Raw genomic sequence first — 18,002 nt, forward strand, 5'->3', positions numbered from 1 at the left:
GAATATTATTGTTTTTTTAAAGATATTTTTTCTTTATTGACTTTTAGAGAGAGGAAAGGAGAGAGAGATAGAAACATCAATGAGAGAGAACATTGATTGGCCGCCTCCTGCATGCCCCCCACTGGGGATCGGGCCCACAACCTGGGCATGTGCCCTTACCCGGAATTGAACTGGCAACCTCTTGGCGCATGGGTCAATGTTCAACCACTGAGCCACACTGGCCGGGCCTATTACTGTTTTTTTTAATAAACATTTATTTATTTAAAAAATACAAAGAAGATGGTAAAAATTACCTGCAATTCAAACATCTAGAGAAAGGCACTGTGGAAGTTCTGGTATTCATCTTTTAGACATTTGCCCGTGTGTGTGTATGTGTTTGTATACACAAACAAGCATATCCAAACACACATTTTTATTTATTTTATTTTTTTATCCTCACCTGAGGACATTTTTCCATTTTTTGTACAGATAGAGTGGGAGGGAAAGAGAGGAAGAGAGAGAGAGAGAAACATCAATGTGAAAGGGACACATCGAGTAGCTGCCACCCGCACAACCAACCAGGGCCGGGAACAAACTGCAACCAAGGTACGTGCCCTTAGCGGGAACCGAACCCGGGTCTCTCTAGACCACAGGCCGACGCTCTAACCGCTGAGCCAAACCGGCCAGGGCCAAACACACATTTTTAAATAAATCGAATTATAACATTTATTCTGTCCTATAATCTCTTTTTTTCACTCAACCATTTATTGACTGTCAAGTATAGATCTCTAATATTCCAGTGAATGTATGTACCATATTTATTTAATCAGTTATTTATTTGGGAACATAAGCTGTTTTCAAATTTTTACTTTCTTTTTATGTCCTCTCTTTTTAAAAACTTTTTATTGATTTTTAGAGAGAGAGGGAAGGAGAGAGAGAGAGAAACATCGATGTGTTGTTCCACTTAGTTATGTATTCATTGGCTGATATTTGTACTTGCCCTGTCTGGGGATCAAACCCAAAACCTTGGTTTATTGGGATGATAATCTAATCAGCTGAGCTACTCAGCCAGGGCTTCACATTCTTCCTTTTAAATTATAAATATTCTCCTATATACATCTTTTGGCTTTTGTGCGAATGTATCCTTCATAAACAACAATGATAGGATTTCCAGTCCCAACAAGATCAACACATCACATTTTGAAACCTATGACCTTCCTGAACCAAATGACCTTCCTGAAAGGTTACACCTTTACCCTCCAGCAACAGTGCTCACGTGTTCCTTTTTCGTGTATGTCCTGGGCTTGGGCAATATGTATTTTAAATTTTGCCAATAAGTAAAAATAACAAACAAAACCCCTCATCACTTGTGAGGGGCCCTTCTTGTTTTGTACCACTGAATGAATAATCTAATAATTTCTATATGATTAGGAGACTGAATATCTTGGCTGCTCCACAGAGGCCTACTTTGCTCCACTTTTCCCATTGCCGCTGTTTTGCCACTAGAGGGCGAAGACGCAGCAGAAACAGAACCTGAAACGGGTGCTTGGGAGAGTGACCCCTGGGAGGTACTGTTAATAATCAGGCAGGGACCACAGGCCTAATCCCGGCCATTAGCATCCCCAGATCATAATTAGCCCAGTATGATTGTCTTGCTTTGAGTGTCAATTACGATAATAGCCAATGATACCCATGTCTAGATTAGGATACCTGGGTTATGTTTAGAGTTGTTCCAACAACCACAAAAACTTTCTCAAAACAGTATTTTAGCCCTGGCTGGTATGGTTCAGCGGTTAGAGCATCGGCCTGCGGTGCAGAGACACTGGGGTTCGGTTCCTGCTAAGGGCATGTACTTCGGTTGCAGTTGAGTCGTGTGGGTGGCAACTACTCGATGTGTCCCTTTCACATCGATGTTTTTCTCTCTCTCCTTTCCGCTCTATCTGAACAAAATATGGAAAAGAAGTCTTCGGGTGAGGATTTAAAAAAACAAAAAACAAAACAAAACCCCAGTATTTTAAATTTTCATTTGGTGTACATTAAGTATATTGTATATAGCCTATGGTTCCTGTATAGAGTCCAAAACAACATTTTATATACTCCAGACAGGCAACCTAAGAAAGATAAGAAAATGTGGACATGGGCTTTTTTTATTTGACTTGGGGCTTTTTAACCAGCAGCTGAGGCCTTAGTTCCTGTACTACTTACAAGAAGAGACTGCGAAGCGGTGACCTCCGCAGAGCAGCTTAGTTAAGCAGCATCTGTCTCCATGAAGCTCTTGAGTGCATCTCTCCTCTGCCTCTGGCGCAGGGTGCCCCTGTTATCCACCCTGAGTCCAGTCTCCTCCCAATAGGCTCTGAGGAGGAAGTATCTTCTCTGGCTTTTTTTCCAGAACCTCTGTCCATCAATAAGCCCATCTCCAAATCCCGTACTCTCTTCCCCTCTCTCCCCACAACGCAAACTTCTCACTGAATTAGCCGACGTTGGTGGAGCCCAGGTCCCACCCGTCCCTTCTCAGTGGCACTCTGCTGAGTCCACAGTGGGCAGAGATGAGGTTTGCCCAGACTCACCAGAATCCTCCTAAAAATGCTCACATAGATGGAATGAATACACTACTAAGCATCTTACAAGCTTATTTGTAAGAACACATAGCAACCTCATGCAAATGGGTGTAAAACTGGGGAAAGGAGAGCACGGGTGGGGATTCGCTTCATCAGTAGTGAGGGAGCCCGTCGTGCGCGCCAGGCACTGGTCCAGGAGCTGGGAAGGAAGTGGGCAATGCCTCCATCTTTGCCCTCCTGCTGCTTACCTTCTGGTGAGGAACAGAGGTGATAAAGAGTTGACCAATACAACGTCAGGAGCGACAGGGCAAGGGCGAGACCAAACGCATGAGCAGAGAGGGATGGAGAGTGCTGGGTGTAGGGCGGGCCAGACGTGAGCAGAGGTCTGGAACGAGCGGGAGTGAGCTCAATGAAGACAGAAGGAAGCACAGCCCAAGTGGAGGGACTAACAGGGCCAAGGCAAGCTGAAGAACAAGACCCAGGTGGCTGGTGGGTGAAGAGAGAGCGAGGAGGACAGTGTTGAAGAAGCCACTAGGGGCGACGCTCGGCAGGACCTCATTGGCCAAGCTTTGCATTTTATCCCAAGTGTGATGGGACGCCCCTGGAGGGTTCAGGGTGAAGAAGGGGCATGATCTAATTTCTTTTATCAAAGGTCACCTGGGTGGCTGCGCAGGATGAGGAAGAAAAAGAAATAAAAGTCAGTTGGCATAACTCATGCTGATAACGACCTGTGAATGAGGAGTGTCTGTAGCTCACCTCTGCACATGACATCCATGAAAGAGTGAATGAAAGAAAGAAGGGGAAAGAGAAAGACAAAGAAAAAACAAAACAAGATTCATTCCAATGGCCTACTTTTGAGTCCTAGGAGATCATTGTCCATTCTTCATGGATGTTCCCAAACCCTTCATAATCCTGCTCGTCCCCCTGTGCTAAAGGGTTTTCAGTAAATTCTCAGTGTGCCTCCCTGTGCCATGGTATTAAGTTTCTCGGAGGTGCAGCCTAATCATTAAATCCTTACAGCCCTCAGGTTCTCAAAGACCGGCCAGTGCCACCCTCACTGCATGTGGCTGGTTTGACATAGGGGTCACCCCAGGCTCACCATCCAGTCTCCAGATACAGCAGAAGTGGTACAATTTGAAGTCAGTGCCAAAGAGGCCCTGCCAAAGTAGCTGCTGTCTTTCTCTTTAAGTTGGAATTCAAGTGAACTGAAGAAAATATATAAACGTACCACGAACAAATAGGACACAATAGTATCAAGACTCCAGAATTAAGGGAGAAGGTTTCTCCGACATTTGCTAGTTTTCCATTCTTTTCTGTTTCCTGGGTAGTTTGGGGCCTGCCCTATACAGAGACAACATCGAGTTGGCCTTCCCTGTGTGACCGGAGAGAGGCCTTCCCTGTGTGACCGGAGAGGGGCCTTCCCTGTGTGACCGGAGAGGGGCCTTCCCTGTGTGACCGGAGAGGGGCCTTCCCTGTGTGACCGGAGAGGGGCCTTCCCTGTGTGACCGGAGAGGGGCCTTCCCTGTGTGACCGGAGAGGGCTCAAGCAAGGCCTCTAGGACTGAGGTGAGGAAAACTGAGGCCACTTGTTTTTTTTTTTTTTGAGGTTTAGGTATATTTAAAAATGAGATTTTAAAAATATTTGTGTGCTGTAGGATAGAGCCAATGAGTATACATTTCAGAATTGCTAAGAACTAAAACACTTGCTGTGGGAAAAGCGACATAGACACATGGAATAAAGGAGAACGAGGGAACCCCATGGGGCTGAATGTGAACTGGAGGGTCACTAAAGACTGCTCTGTAGCTCTGCCCACCGACACTGCTGTGAGCGGTGCAATCCCAGCAGCAATGAGCAAACCAGGCATGTGACCTTGTTCTCCAAACACAGTTTCCCCATGAGAAGGAATTGGGGATCTTTGAAGACGCTGTGGATTTTGTCTGAGACAAAGTACAGGGGAGTCTAGAGTATCTTCTCATACCCAAAGCCATGAGGTGTTCGAAGACTGGGGCGAGGGATCCCACTGGCCAAATTTGGAACAACTAGAGCACCATAAACAATAATGGCAGAAGCGGGTACTAACATTTAGAATGTTTTTAAAGTCACTAAACAATGAAGTAAGTAAATGGAAGCCAAGAGTCTCACTGTTGGTTGGGGAAGAGGCTACAGTAATCCATGTGGTAATGGATTCGAGTTGGGAACATCAGCATTAACTCACATTTAGCTGAATGTGAGCTGCTTACAAATAGAAATTTTGGAGCTAGGTGATTAGGTACAGGTTGGCATGCACACATACATGTCCTTGCTGGGTCAGTTGACAGGGTCTAGAGGTGACACCCCAGGAGCCACAGGCCTACCTAGCACCCAGATCTGGGTGTCTAATCTCATTCTCCAACACACGGAAGCAGGGCTCCTCAGAGAAATGATGAACTCTAAGACCGAGGCAGAAAATATACCAGATGAGCCAGAAAGTAGAAAAGTGCTCCAAAAGAAATAGCCCTAACCAAAAAAGCACCAGGGTGCGAGTACGTCAAGGGGACACAGGAGACTACTGAAAGAGCTCCCCCCAAATGCCAAAGCTAGAACAATTTGAGCAACAAAATAAAGCGCTATCGGATTATAACTGGAAGTATACAATGAATATCCATGAGTCCGTACTGAAATAAAAAGTGATCTAGAACTGTTACAAGATGAACTGAGACATAGTACAATTTTTAAGAGTTTATTTGAACGTTTAAAACTAATTCGAATGAGGCAGCAGCAAATCTGAAGTAGTTAGGAGAGTTCCACCCACAGGAGCTGTGGGGAGACTTACAGAGAAAAGGCAGAAGCAAAGGAAGGAAATTATTCTGGGCCTTAGCCAAATGCCTAGTTGGCTCTTGTCCTTAGGTTTCAACTTCATAAGCTTGTGCTATTTATAGGCTTAGATTCTGGTCTGCAGGCTTCCCCGGCCATGAGGGTCTAAAGGCCTCCTGTTTCATTTAACAGCGCATGGGGGGGGGGGGGGGAGGGAGGATGGGGGGGCAACTCTTCTATGCAGAAGAATTCCCAATAATTTTTATAAATACCTTTCCCTCCAGGAGGCAAATCATAATTCCCTATTGTTGATAGTAAGTGCCTTTGATGTGATGTGATAATAATTTGTGATAATACCATTGTCATTATTAGGAAAATGTTCTTATTGTCAGGAGATGCATTCTGAAGTGGTTTAGGGGTGAAGTGCCATGATTTCTGCAACTTAATTTATGAGTTAGCAAGAAAAAGAATATATGTATGTGTGTGTTTCCATATATACTCATATACGGAAATAGGGACAGAAATAAAAAGAACTGGCACAATGTCGACAGTTGCTGGATTTGGTGAAGGATATGTTTGCTGAATGATCTTTCAACTCGAAAATTCTGTTTTTCAAAATAAAAAATTGGAAAAAACAAATTCTAAAAACATAAAGTATTTTGAATGTATGCATTTAGCAAATGAATGCTTTTCGAAGGAAAATAGAATGAATATAATTATGCTAAAATAGGATTTCAAAATCAAACAGTAATTACGGAATCCATAAAGACAATTGGTCCACGGCTCCCAAAGGCCCTGTGATCTGCTAACAGAAATGGGTTTGAAGGGTTTGAAGTTGTAAGGAGACCACCCTTTGTTTCCATTATCCACATAAGAATTTTTGTAAGAGTTTATTTGAGCCAAACTGACAACATATGCCGGGGAGTAAGATCTCAAATGCTCCTGAATAATAACAGTTTTGCTGCTTCTTTTCCGAATTTGAAATTGAAGAGGGAACATGGAAAGGTTGCAAGGAGGGGGGGATTGGATTGCAGAATGGTGCTCTCTCGAGGGTAGTTACTGTTTTATTTTCCAAAGTGTGTTAACCTAGATGCACAGAAACAATGGACAGGGCTTGCTTAAGGCAAAGATAAACCTTTTACTTAAAAAAAAAAAAAATTGTGTGCCAAGGGCGTGACTGCCCACCATGACCTGCCCAGTTAGGAATTTAGATCAGATCACCCTGTGAGGTTACTTTCCACAGAACCTCTCTTCTTGTCCACACCATGACATTATTGGGGGGATGGTTCTTTGGAGAAAACATCGAGGATCCACATTTAAAGCTCTTAAGGAGTGTGAAGCCTGAGGTTCCCTCTCTCAGCACAGATCTGGACGCTGAGTCACTGACGCAAAGATCGCTCCCACCCCGCCCCCTATTCCGGAGCCCCCCACCCCCACCCCGGGCTGGGAAATTCCCTTCCCAGGCATTGAACTCTTGCTCAAATGCACAAACATCCCTTTTATGGCTTCTCCTTAATCCTTTCTCTTCCCCACTGCTTAGTTTACAAAATTAGCACTTTGAAAGACACAGCAGGAAAGAATGTGGGCTGGTAGTGCTGTGCAGTGGACACAGGGCACGGACAGCGAGCCTGCTGCGTCCTGGGGGGAACTGAGAGCCAGCCGCGGAGGGATGGAGCAGTTGGGGCCATCCGGGATCCGAGGCGCAGCAGTGGGGCCAGAGTACAGGGGGACCCTAAGGCAAAGTGAGAAGGGGCTCCCCCACTTCATCCACCTGACTCTTTTCCAGGTGCCTTTTGGGAAGAAATGAAACTGGAAGGGGGCAGGGGGGCCCCAATTTAGTACTCACAGAGGCAGCATTCCCTTCTGGTACCTGATCCACTCCGGGGCCAGGGGACTCACCTGCAAGACTTCAGTCTCAGCTCACCCCCCACCTGCCCGCAGTCGGAGTCAATTCACCAGGAGGCAAGGAAGGGTTAAACCGCCAGGACATCTGTTCCACCGAGGCCCAGGCTGGTTGTCTTCCAGGAGAGAGTACACCTCAAGTGTCCGGAGGAGGCTGGGAAGGGGCAGAAGGAGGATTAAGTTCTAGCTTAAACAGTTCAAGTGTTCAGCTGGATGGTATTTACATATATCCATTGTGCTTATACCTATGTTTCTGATTTACCTAGAACATTTCACAGTAAGCTATGTTTTAAGGAGGCCTCAGAGCACACTGCTGATTTTAGTTCAACTGCGGAAGCATATTGCCATGGAAGAACCCTGGCGTAGGAGTTCTCTAGACCCGGAGTCTGAAATCTGTGTCAGCTGCTAACTAGTCCAGCAATTTAGTGCAAAAACTCCCCGGTCTGTGCTCAGCATCCTCCTCTGAATAGAGAAAAGCTACCTGTTCTGCTTACCTCTCAGGGGGGTCAGGGGAGCAAGTCCTGTAAACAACAAAGCAACGTGTAAATGTAAACATAGACACAAGCTGCTATGAGTGGTGTTTGGGGTCTGGACTCTTTGTGATGTTAAGTTTATAACTGCTAGATTTGGAGGGTTATTAGCAGGAGTGCTTTGCAGGCATAAATGGAGAGGAAGGAGAACCTGGTTCCAGACCGTAAACTGGGTTAGCAGGCTTCCTACCCTGAGACCTGTGTTCTTTTCCTTACCTCGGTCCTCAACTCTCCGGGTTTCTCTGCAAAATAGCAGGAATGGGGCCAGTGAAATAGTTCTCATCTCACTGTTCCGTGTTGGTGGGGAAGGCAATCCCATTATTTTCTCCCTACGTGTGTAGGTTAAAAGTAAAACATTTTCCAGTTCTCTTTCCCTAAAGCATTTTTACCTTCAGAAGTGTGTACAATTCCTGAAATGAATATCATGTTGTACATGAACTATGGTTGAAAAATAACTATGGTGTGTGCGCATGTTGGAGCCATGACTATACATTCACAATGATTTACTTACTTACTTTATTTATTTATTTATTTATTTATTTATTTATTTATTTTAATCCTCACCCAAGGATATTTTTCTATTTATCTTCAGATAGAGTGGGAAGAGGAAAGAGAGAAACATCCATGTGAGAGGGACACATCGACTGGTTGCCTCCTGCACAACCCCGACCAGGCCTGGGGGCAAACTGCAACTGAGGTAGGTGCCCTTGACCAGAATCGAACCCACGAGTTATTGGTCTTTGGGCTGACGCTCCAACCACTGAGCAAAACCAGCCAGGGCCACACTGATTTATTTTTAAATGCACTGTGATTCTTGGCCAGATTAATTCACTTTACAACAGTCACTTTGGGAAACTCTAGTTCTTGCCTATGATCTTTGCTTTGCTCAAAACGTGTGTGGATCTCTTCTGGGGTTGCTTTCAGAACTGATCTACAAACCACATAAGGATCTCCATCCCATGAGTCCAAACGAGGTTCCAGACCCAAAAGTTATTACCCACGTGGACCATCTGCGTGACTGAAAGAATGACATTTTAAGTTGTTTCTGGAAAGCAAAGCTTCCAGCAAAGAGAAAAGAGTTGGCAACCTAGCAGATAGTCAAAGAATTGAGCCTGGGTTCTGAAAAGTTTCCAGAACTTTTGTGGCAACGACACCATTGTATGAACCCCTGGAGATAACCCGAGGGCAACCACTCTTATCCAGATGTAAAAGTGTTGGTCTAGCTTCTTTTAACATTGGGCTTTTAAAGTCTGGAATGGTTCAGGGTCTTTTGGAAGTACAATCTAATGAGAGCATCAGTGTTTATATAGCTCACAGGTTGAAACAGTGACAAAATGATAGTGGAATTTGCTTCAGGGCAGATTAACTCTCAGATTGATCAGACTGCTGGACAACAAAAAGGAAAATGAAAACCTGGGCGATTAGGCCAAGTCGTTACATTTTTAAGTGCAAGAAACAAATTCCGGTCTGAAATTTTTATTAGGTCACTGCTGGGTTTTGGACCTCACTCTCTTACTGAAGGGTTCAGATTTGGTTTTTCTCTTTGTCAGAATTGCATCTTATCAATTTCCATCCTTCACTCCAGATCCCTTGTACATTGTGGGGTCGTTAAAATACCACAAAATAACATGAAGATCTTTCTTTCATGAACTAAATTTTAACTGGAAAAATAATTGTTATTGTGACTTAAGTTTCGATCATCATTCTATTTCTTCTAAAAAGAACATTAAGTATTTGAGTTTTTATTGCAACCAAATTATTAATGATTTTCTGGGACTTAGTAGATATTCTAAACAATTATTTGCATTTTATCTTTTTTTAAAAATTGATTTTTAGAGAGAGAGAGAGAAACATCAATATGTAGTTCCACTTATTGACATTCATTGATTGATTTTTGTGTGTGCCCTGACTTGGGATCGAACCTACAACCTTGGCATATTGAGATGACACTCTACCCAACTGAACCACTGGCCAGGCTGCATTTACCTTTTAAACAATTTGAGTGTCTTTAAATGGCATGTCTATGGAAAAGTCAATAAACTGAAGGGAAATTGAATAGTAATAACTGGTAATAAAAAAGAAACTATTCCAAAGAGATGAGAAAATATTGTTTCCAAATTGCCTACCCTAAAGTGGAATTAAAAACGACTTCCAGTGGAATAAAAGACCAAGCAATGAGAAAATCCCTATAATTATACCTCTTATAAAAAGCCTAAGTGTGTGTGGGCACATAAGTGGGTATTAAGACAAGGCTATTTCACTGTGCTGAGTGAGAAATCTATTCAGATTCAACTGTCTAACCTCAGCCCCCCAACTGCTGGCACTGGGCGGGGTTGGATGGTCCAGCCTGACCCCCAGGGCCGCGTGGAGAAATTCAGCCAGGACAAAGTACACCATAAAACTTTACTGTTTCTTCTGGAAGCCTGGCAAAGTCCACCAGATAATAAAAGGCAGATTTATAAGCCTAGTGCCTGTTGGCACCTCAGTAATTCAAAGTTTAAGAGCTTAGATTGGCTCCCAGATGCTTTGCTGGTCTGAGGTATCCTTAGTGGACCAATCAAAAAATGATGAAGAAGCAGGAGAAAGTCTCTTGTCCTGTGCCCTTGACCCCCCGGGCTGTGTCAGCTCTCACATCTGGCTGCAGGGCTTATATTTCACCAGACAGCATTTCTCAGTCCTGCTTGTTCCCTGGGCCCCCCAAAATGATCTTTGCAGCTCCCATATATCCTTCTAGATCTAGTGAAAATACCAACAGATGCACAGATGGACACTGCCACCTGCTTCCCTTCCAGTTAGAGCCCAACTGGAATATTTGGTTCCGTTCTTACAAACAGGGGGAAGCTCAGGAAACCGTGCCCTTAAATACCCTCCCTCTCTTCTCCCCCTTCTCTTGTTCCTTCCTTCCCGCCCTCTCTTCTCCCCCTTCTCTTGTTCCTTCCTTCCCTCACTCCCTCCTTCCTTTCTTCCCTTCTTCCTTTCTTTCTTCTCAATGGGCACCAGGCCTGGCTCCAATAAATGCATTTGTGCCCCAGGTCCAAAATTGAGTGTCTATCTGATCTCCAAGATGTGATCACTTCTTTTTCTTCAGTCCTGACTCTCCTCTCTATTTTTCTGTCTGTCTCGGATGACTGACTAGTAACCAGCGTCTGCATTTCCTTTGCTTTGCTCTTGCCAGTTCCCATTCTGAACTGGAAGTTCTATTTCTGACACCTGGACGGTGACCCCGCCACCTGCACACGCTCCAGATGTTGCCCGCCTGCTCTCTTGGCCTCCTGAGTACTCTCTGCTCAGCTCTGCAGATACCCCTGGGCTGGATCTGGAGGTGTACGGGACCACCTCCTGCCATCTCTTGTACTGACACTTGGCTTGAGTGGTCATAACAAGAAATCGACAAATGTTCCAGGTGGTGAGCCCCCTCATGCCAGGGACTCAGTCTTGTTCAGCATTGAACAACCTCCCTGGGGTGTCTTAATTCACATATTTTTCAGGTATCTCTGTCTGTTCCTCAAAATTTTTTACTATTATAAAAAGTAAAAAAGGAAGCCTGGCTGGTGTGGTTCAGTAGTTGAGCATCGAGCCATGCACTAAGAGGTCGCTGGTTCGATTCCAGGTCAGGGCACATGCCCAGGTTATGGGGCTGATCCCCAGTGGGGAGCATGCAGGAGGTGGCCAATCGATGTTCCCTCTCATCGATGTCTTTATCTCTCTCCCTCTCCCTTCCTCTCTCTCTGAAGTCAATAAAGAGAAATTATTTTAAAGAAAGAAAAAGAGAAGCAATACCTGACTCTGGAGGCTGAAGACTTGGGGACATTAGGTGTCTGAGTAGCAACAGGGTTAAATGACCTGCAAGTAAGGTCCATATTATGGGTTGAATTGTGTCCCCCAAATTCATATGGTGAGTCCTTACCCTCAGGACCTCAGAATGTGACCCTATTTGGAAACAGGGTCTCCACAGATGGTCGTGTGAAGATGAGGTCATTAGGGTGGGCTCTGATTTCATCACGTTATAAAAGAGGTCTTGCCCAGCAAACAAAGCACCAGGAGCTCGGGAGAGGCGTGACCCCCTTTCTCCCTCGTGGCCCTCAGAAGCAACGTTGTCATATCCAGCCTCCAGGCCTGGGAGGCAATCAGCGTCTGCTCCCGGAAGCCACCCAGCTGATGGTACTCGGTGATGGCTGCCCCGGCCCCAGCTGTAAGCCCTGGGCAGAGTCCCTTCCTTTGTAAGATGTCACCACCATCGTCTATCCAATCTCCAGCCCCCGACGGCTGTGAGCGCTCAGCATAAATATTGGTTAAGCACATGTCATTTGCGGCACTGGAGTAAAAATTATAAAGGTCTTGTAATAAGTATAACATTGCTGATCATGAGATATGATATCTGTCTCAACTGATCCACAACAAAGAACTGGATGGAAGATGTAGATGAGTTAAGAGTTAGCGGCAAGTTTTAGCATATTCTTTAAAAAAAAATTTTTTTTTAATTTTTATGGAGAGAGGAAGGGAGAGGGAGAAAGAGATAGAAACATCGATGAGAGAGAACGTCGACTGGCCGCCTCCTGCATGGCCCCCACTGGGGATCACATGCCCCCAACCTGGGCACGTGCCCTGACCAGGAATCGAACCGGCGACCTCTTGGTGCATAGGTTGATACTCAACCACTGAGCCACACCAGCCAGGTGTAGTTGTTACAGAGCAAGAATTCTCACAGTTCTCAGTGAGAATATTCAGGAGCTACTGAGCACGTGCTAAATACTAAATACTTTATGTTCATTATCTCATTTAATAAACACAGCTGCCCAATGAGATGGTACTACCATTATTCCGACATTCGAGACGGAGAAAATTAGAAGTAACCTGCCCCAGGTTGCAGGGCTGCACCATGGTTGAGCCACAACTTGAACCCCGGCCTCTGAGACCATCCTCTGAACTGCTGCAGCACCCCCTTGATTGTGTGTAGAGTAAAGCCGCCTGGTACCCATCTCCCCTCATTCCTCAGTTTCTGTATGTCCAACCGTCTTTCATTTCCAGCAGCTGAGCAGCTATAGATTAGAAGAAACAGTCAACAGGACCTAATAGATTAAAAAAGAGTGTTTAAAGGGATCTGTACACATTATCATCAGCTCCTATAACGTGCTCATTCTCTGTGACTGCAGAGAGAGGGATGAGAAAACCTTTCTTTTTAGGAGAAGTTTTTCCAGGCTCAGTGTGATAAAATCTATATTCTGGTGCAGGCGTGACCCCAGCAGGGCTGCGATTTGAGGACAGAACACAGAGCGCTGGGGCACTTCCGGACCCTGGCAGAGAAGGAAGGAATGAGAGACAAACATTCTGCGGGCAGAGCAAAGACACCACCCCTTCACCCAGGGATGCACCAAGAGAGGACCAAGGAGGCTGACCGAATCTCCCCTCCGTCCTGCAGAACTGCGGGGAAGTGGAGACGGAGGCAGAATTAGAAGAAATGCTGTCACAACTCACTTCCATGTGCATTTTTCCGATCTCAGAAGGACTGGCTGAGTTTCAATGTAGAAATGCATGTTTGGTTTTTTTCTCACTTAACACCCGTGTTTGATTGTCTGTCTGTGTTCTTAGGCAAGAGGCTAGGTCATGTCCCAGCTAGCAGCCCGGTGTTGCTCACTCTGTCAACATAACACCAAGGCTCTGCTGTGACACTGTGCAGCTGCCTATGCTCACACCCCATTGGCTGTGCAGTGACATGAAGGACAAGAAAACCCCTGCTTTCTAGAACTTTCCAGCACCAGCTATTTTACTAGGCCCGGCGCAGAACTAAGGAGTCACGACTCCAGTGTCACTTTGTGCCTCTGCAGCAACTTCAGGGAGGTGGCTTGGTGTAGAGCGAGTTCCCAAGGGCCTTGGAGACAAATGAGTTTCCACAGCTTTGTGGCTCAGGCCAGTTGCTTCCCATCTCTGAGCGTCTGTCTTTTCCTGTGTGAAAAGGGGATTTTATATCTATCTTGCAAGGAGGTTGCATTGACTAGCGACCTTATGTCTCCACCATGACACTTTGTTGGAGATCAATAGGTGGTAACAATTATTATCCAATAATTGGAGAGCGTGTGGTAGTTCTGTTTGACCATGTGCTCTACCAACTCACAATGATTCCACCACTATAACCACATTTCACTTGATTCATTCAATGCACATTGAATACCTTCTCTGTCCCAGGCACAGTGCTAGGCACCGGGTCTCTAAAAAACGTGGGCATGAATCTCTCCTGCTGGTAGCTTAAATCTCTACCAGAGGATACAGAACCCGTATCTGGGCTATAAATCAAGTAGAAAGAGATGAATGAGTTTCTGTTCTAATAGATAAAGGTGGTTGGTAAACAGCACTTCCAGGTCTGGCTCAGGCAGAGACAATATCCTAAAGAGCCAGTAATTAGTGACACAGAAAGAGACTGGGCCTGGTTATCTCAGGGTGCTGACAGATGTCTGGTGTAAGTCATAGAGAAGAACCCTGAAGCTCCTCTTGTCCCTGGGGCACATTTGGCCTGAGCTGGGCCTGTGTAATATGTAATTAGCATAAGGACCAGGCCTCTCTGGCTCTAACCACTGTGGTTATTGGAGGTTCTGTCCCCCAGCTGGTGGATCATCAACCTTAGCCCCTCCAAAGCTACTACTTCCTCCTCTATGGAAAAAGGAGGACCACCCAGGTAAGCATCCTATTCCCAGTATCAAGAGAAAAGGGGTCAACGTTTGGCACTGTCCTTTAAAAGGTTTCAGGCCTGGAGGAAAGGAGAGATATCCAAGCCAGAAGTCTGGTCTGTCCACAGTCAGTGGAATAGATGTTCACTGTGGATAGTCCTACCTAGCTGGAGTCTTTCTGCATATTCCAAAGACTGTCCCACCTGCGGAGAACCTTAACACAAGTCATCACCATAACAATGGACCAAGGCCCTGGGAAATTGGGCACGGTATTCACCTTCACTTCTAAGGGAAGTGTTTTTCTACAGGGCTGACTTCTGGTAAACAAAGTTTGCATCACTGATAGAATCACTCTCTTTTCAAAACCAGCTCAGGAAAGGCATACGTATCCAGCCATGACATAATTGCCTTTATGACACATATCTGAACAAAGGCCATGGCAAGACTTAAAAATAAGTATGTCAGGTCCTGGCCAGATAGTTCAGTTGGTTAGAGTCTTGTCCCTATATGCTAAGGTTGTGGGTTCGATCCATGGGCAGGGCATATACAAGAAGCAACCAATGAATGCATAAATAAGTGGAACAACAAATTGATGTTTCTCTCCCTTCTTCTCTCTAAAAAAAAAAAAAAATCAATAAATTAAAAAAAAGTATGTCAGCTTTTAACCTTAAAAAAAAATAAAGAACCACAAATAAACCAAATATCTATTAACTAATGAATTGGCTAAACAAACTGTAGCATATCCATACAATGGAATATTATTCAGCAATAAAATAAATGAACTTTTAATATACAGCAATATGTACGTATATGAAAATAAATGAAGAAAACCTGTGACAAAGTTGTACATACTACATGATTCTAAAAATGCAAAGTAATCTATAGGGTCAGGAAGGTGATTGGTGGTTGGCTGTCTTGGCATTGGAGGAGCATAAAAAATTTCCCAAAAACAATTGGAATAATGAATATGTTCATTATCTTGATTGTAGTTTTATGTTCATGGGTCAAAGTTTTTAAAAAATGTACATTAAAAAAAAAAACTATGTTAGTAGGTAGAAGAAATCGCAAATGAATTGCTTGAGTTCTAAGAAGTGTTTCTAGGGAAAACACCCAGCATAAAAATCACGTAAGTGAGATAAGGCAGATAAAAGCCTGGTCATATGTTATTTATGAAGTGATTATGTGGCTACGTAATTGCCGATGAATAAGAGGAACTTGGAAAACTATTAGTAAACACGGTTATTATGACCCAAGTTGTTGTCAGAAAAGGAAATGCAAGTTTGGAGTAGGTGCTCAGGCTACAAAATATACCCAAGCCTCACTGAGGCTCTGAGATGATAGAACATGGCCTGCAATGATTACCTTACAGAAACCCTCACTGATTAAAGCTCTAAGGCATGGATAATGGGTTGTTCCTATTTATGTAAGAAAAGCCTACTCGGGGCATAGTACAAAGTTAACATGCATTAACTCTTCTGATGATACATTGCCAGTGCAAAAAAAAAGCATTTTTAAAAAACATTTATTACAGCCCTAGCCAGTTTGGCTCAGCAGTTAGAGCGTCAGCCTGCAGATCAGGGAGTCCCGGGTTCGATTCGGACCAAGGGCACATACCTCAGTTGTGGTTGGTCCCTGGCCTCGGTTGGGATCATGCAGGTGGCAACCAGTCGATGTTTCTCTCTCTCTCTCTTTTCCTCCCACTCTGTCTGAAGATAAATGTAAAAATATCCTCGGGTGAGGATTAAAAAAACAAGCAAAAAAACCCATTTATTAATTTAATTGATCTGTTTTATTATTAGTTATTGTTCATTTCTTACTGTGCCTAATTCATAAATTAAACTTTCTAATATGCATGTCTGTATATAAAAAACAGTATATATAGGGTTTGGTATTATTTGCTTTTCAGTATCCACTGGAGGTCCGGGAACACACCCCCTGTAGCTGAGTATGCTCCGTGTACCTACAGCCTGCCTACAGCATTGCTTTCACCCTCAGCAACAGGACTGTCACAACCCTCTCCCTCCCCTACCTCTTCTGGAGTCCCCATTTCTTCCCTCAACAGCCCCGACCCTGTCATCCCTCCTCCCCCCACTGAGTAATTCAGGGTCAGGCAAATGTCATTAAGTGGGACTGGTCATGCACAGCCTTCCCGCTCCCAGAATTCTCCGCCTTACCCTCGGAGTGGTGTAAACTCAAAGTCGGCAGTGTGTTTTCCTGCCACAACCTAGCATAAAGGGACCCAGATGCCTCTCACCCAAGTTGCTGTGGTTCAAGTAGAGCTTTCAGAGTAGTTCTAGAAGCCTGGGCCATGTGGGCAGCACGGAGAAGCCCAGGGGCCCTCCTGCCGGACCAGTCTGCCTGTGCTCCTTCCAGCCACCCACCGCCCACCCTGCTTCCCTTCGCCTTCCGCTCGATGGGACGCATGGCAGCTCAGTGCCTCGGAGCAGATGGCAGGCAGCAAAGGGAAGACCCAGGGCTGCCTCCCTCCGACCGCGGAGGCATCCCACCGCTTTCTCCATGGGTGGAGGAGGTCACCCTTCCAGCTCCAGGCCGTGACCCTGAGCCCTCTCCGAAGGGTACAGGCAGCAGTGTTTTCTTCACCTAACGTGCTCGGCATATATTAGCAGTAGTTGCAGAGTTCAGGAAGGAGGACAAGTCCTCGCCTGTGACCACTGCACTCCAGTTCATTTGCTGTCACGGGTCATGGTGCTCGTGGGGTCCGGCTTTGAGTGAAAGCAGAGACGCCCCGAAACTCAGGAACCATGACAGTGGTGGACACACGCTGATTCCCGGCAGCAAGTTCCGATCAGTCCCTTACAGTGATCAGGAAATGTCCAATAGAAGTGATACTAGCAGGTTCCCAACAAACTAAAGTGCAGCAAATAATGACAAAGGTCGGCTAGGGAGACTGTCTGGCGTGAGCCTGAGGCCGAGCACTTCAAGCCTAGAAAGGGGCTACTTCCTGGTAGGCTGCCGGACAGGGAGATAAGGTCCAGATACCAATGGAAATTTGTGCAGCGGGGTGGAAAACACCATGTTCTCATTCCCTATGTGCCTACCTGTAATGGGACACAGAACTGGTGATGTCACACGTAGCTGGGTGTAGCTGTGAGTGGGTCAGGGTTCCAAACTTAGAGCTTGAAAATAGGGAGTTGCAAAATCCCAATTCTGACTCTGATCTTTACAGGCAAGGTTTAAATAAAACTCTTTGTTTTCTGTGTGGGTTGCCCTGGTGAGTGAAACGTACCGGCCTGTGATTGCAAGGGCGAGGTTGCACGGAGAGGTGTGCAATTCAGAGCCCAGCTGTCTAGGACTCCACAGAGCTCTGGCCTAAGGGGAAAAGCACATTTCTGTGATACTGCACAATATTTTATGTATTTGACTCTCTGTCCTCACACATGCATCACAAAGCAGAGACAACATGCATAGTTTTGTCTATGGCCCTCTCCAAGTGTTCCCCAAAAACATCGTATGCAGATTCACAGGCATGGTGAGCCCCCAGCCCTCTGCGCGGCCTTCCTTCAGGCCCCTGCTGCTTGTTTCCCTTGTTTGGCCCTCAGTGGCGGGAGCCCGGCCCA

This window comes from Molossus molossus, unplaced genomic scaffold, assembly GCF_014108415.1.
Source record: "Molossus molossus isolate mMolMol1 unplaced genomic scaffold, mMolMol1.p scaffold_m16_p_6, whole genome shotgun sequence".
NCBI classification, from domain to species: domain Eukaryota; kingdom Metazoa; phylum Chordata; class Mammalia; order Chiroptera; family Molossidae; genus Molossus; species Molossus molossus.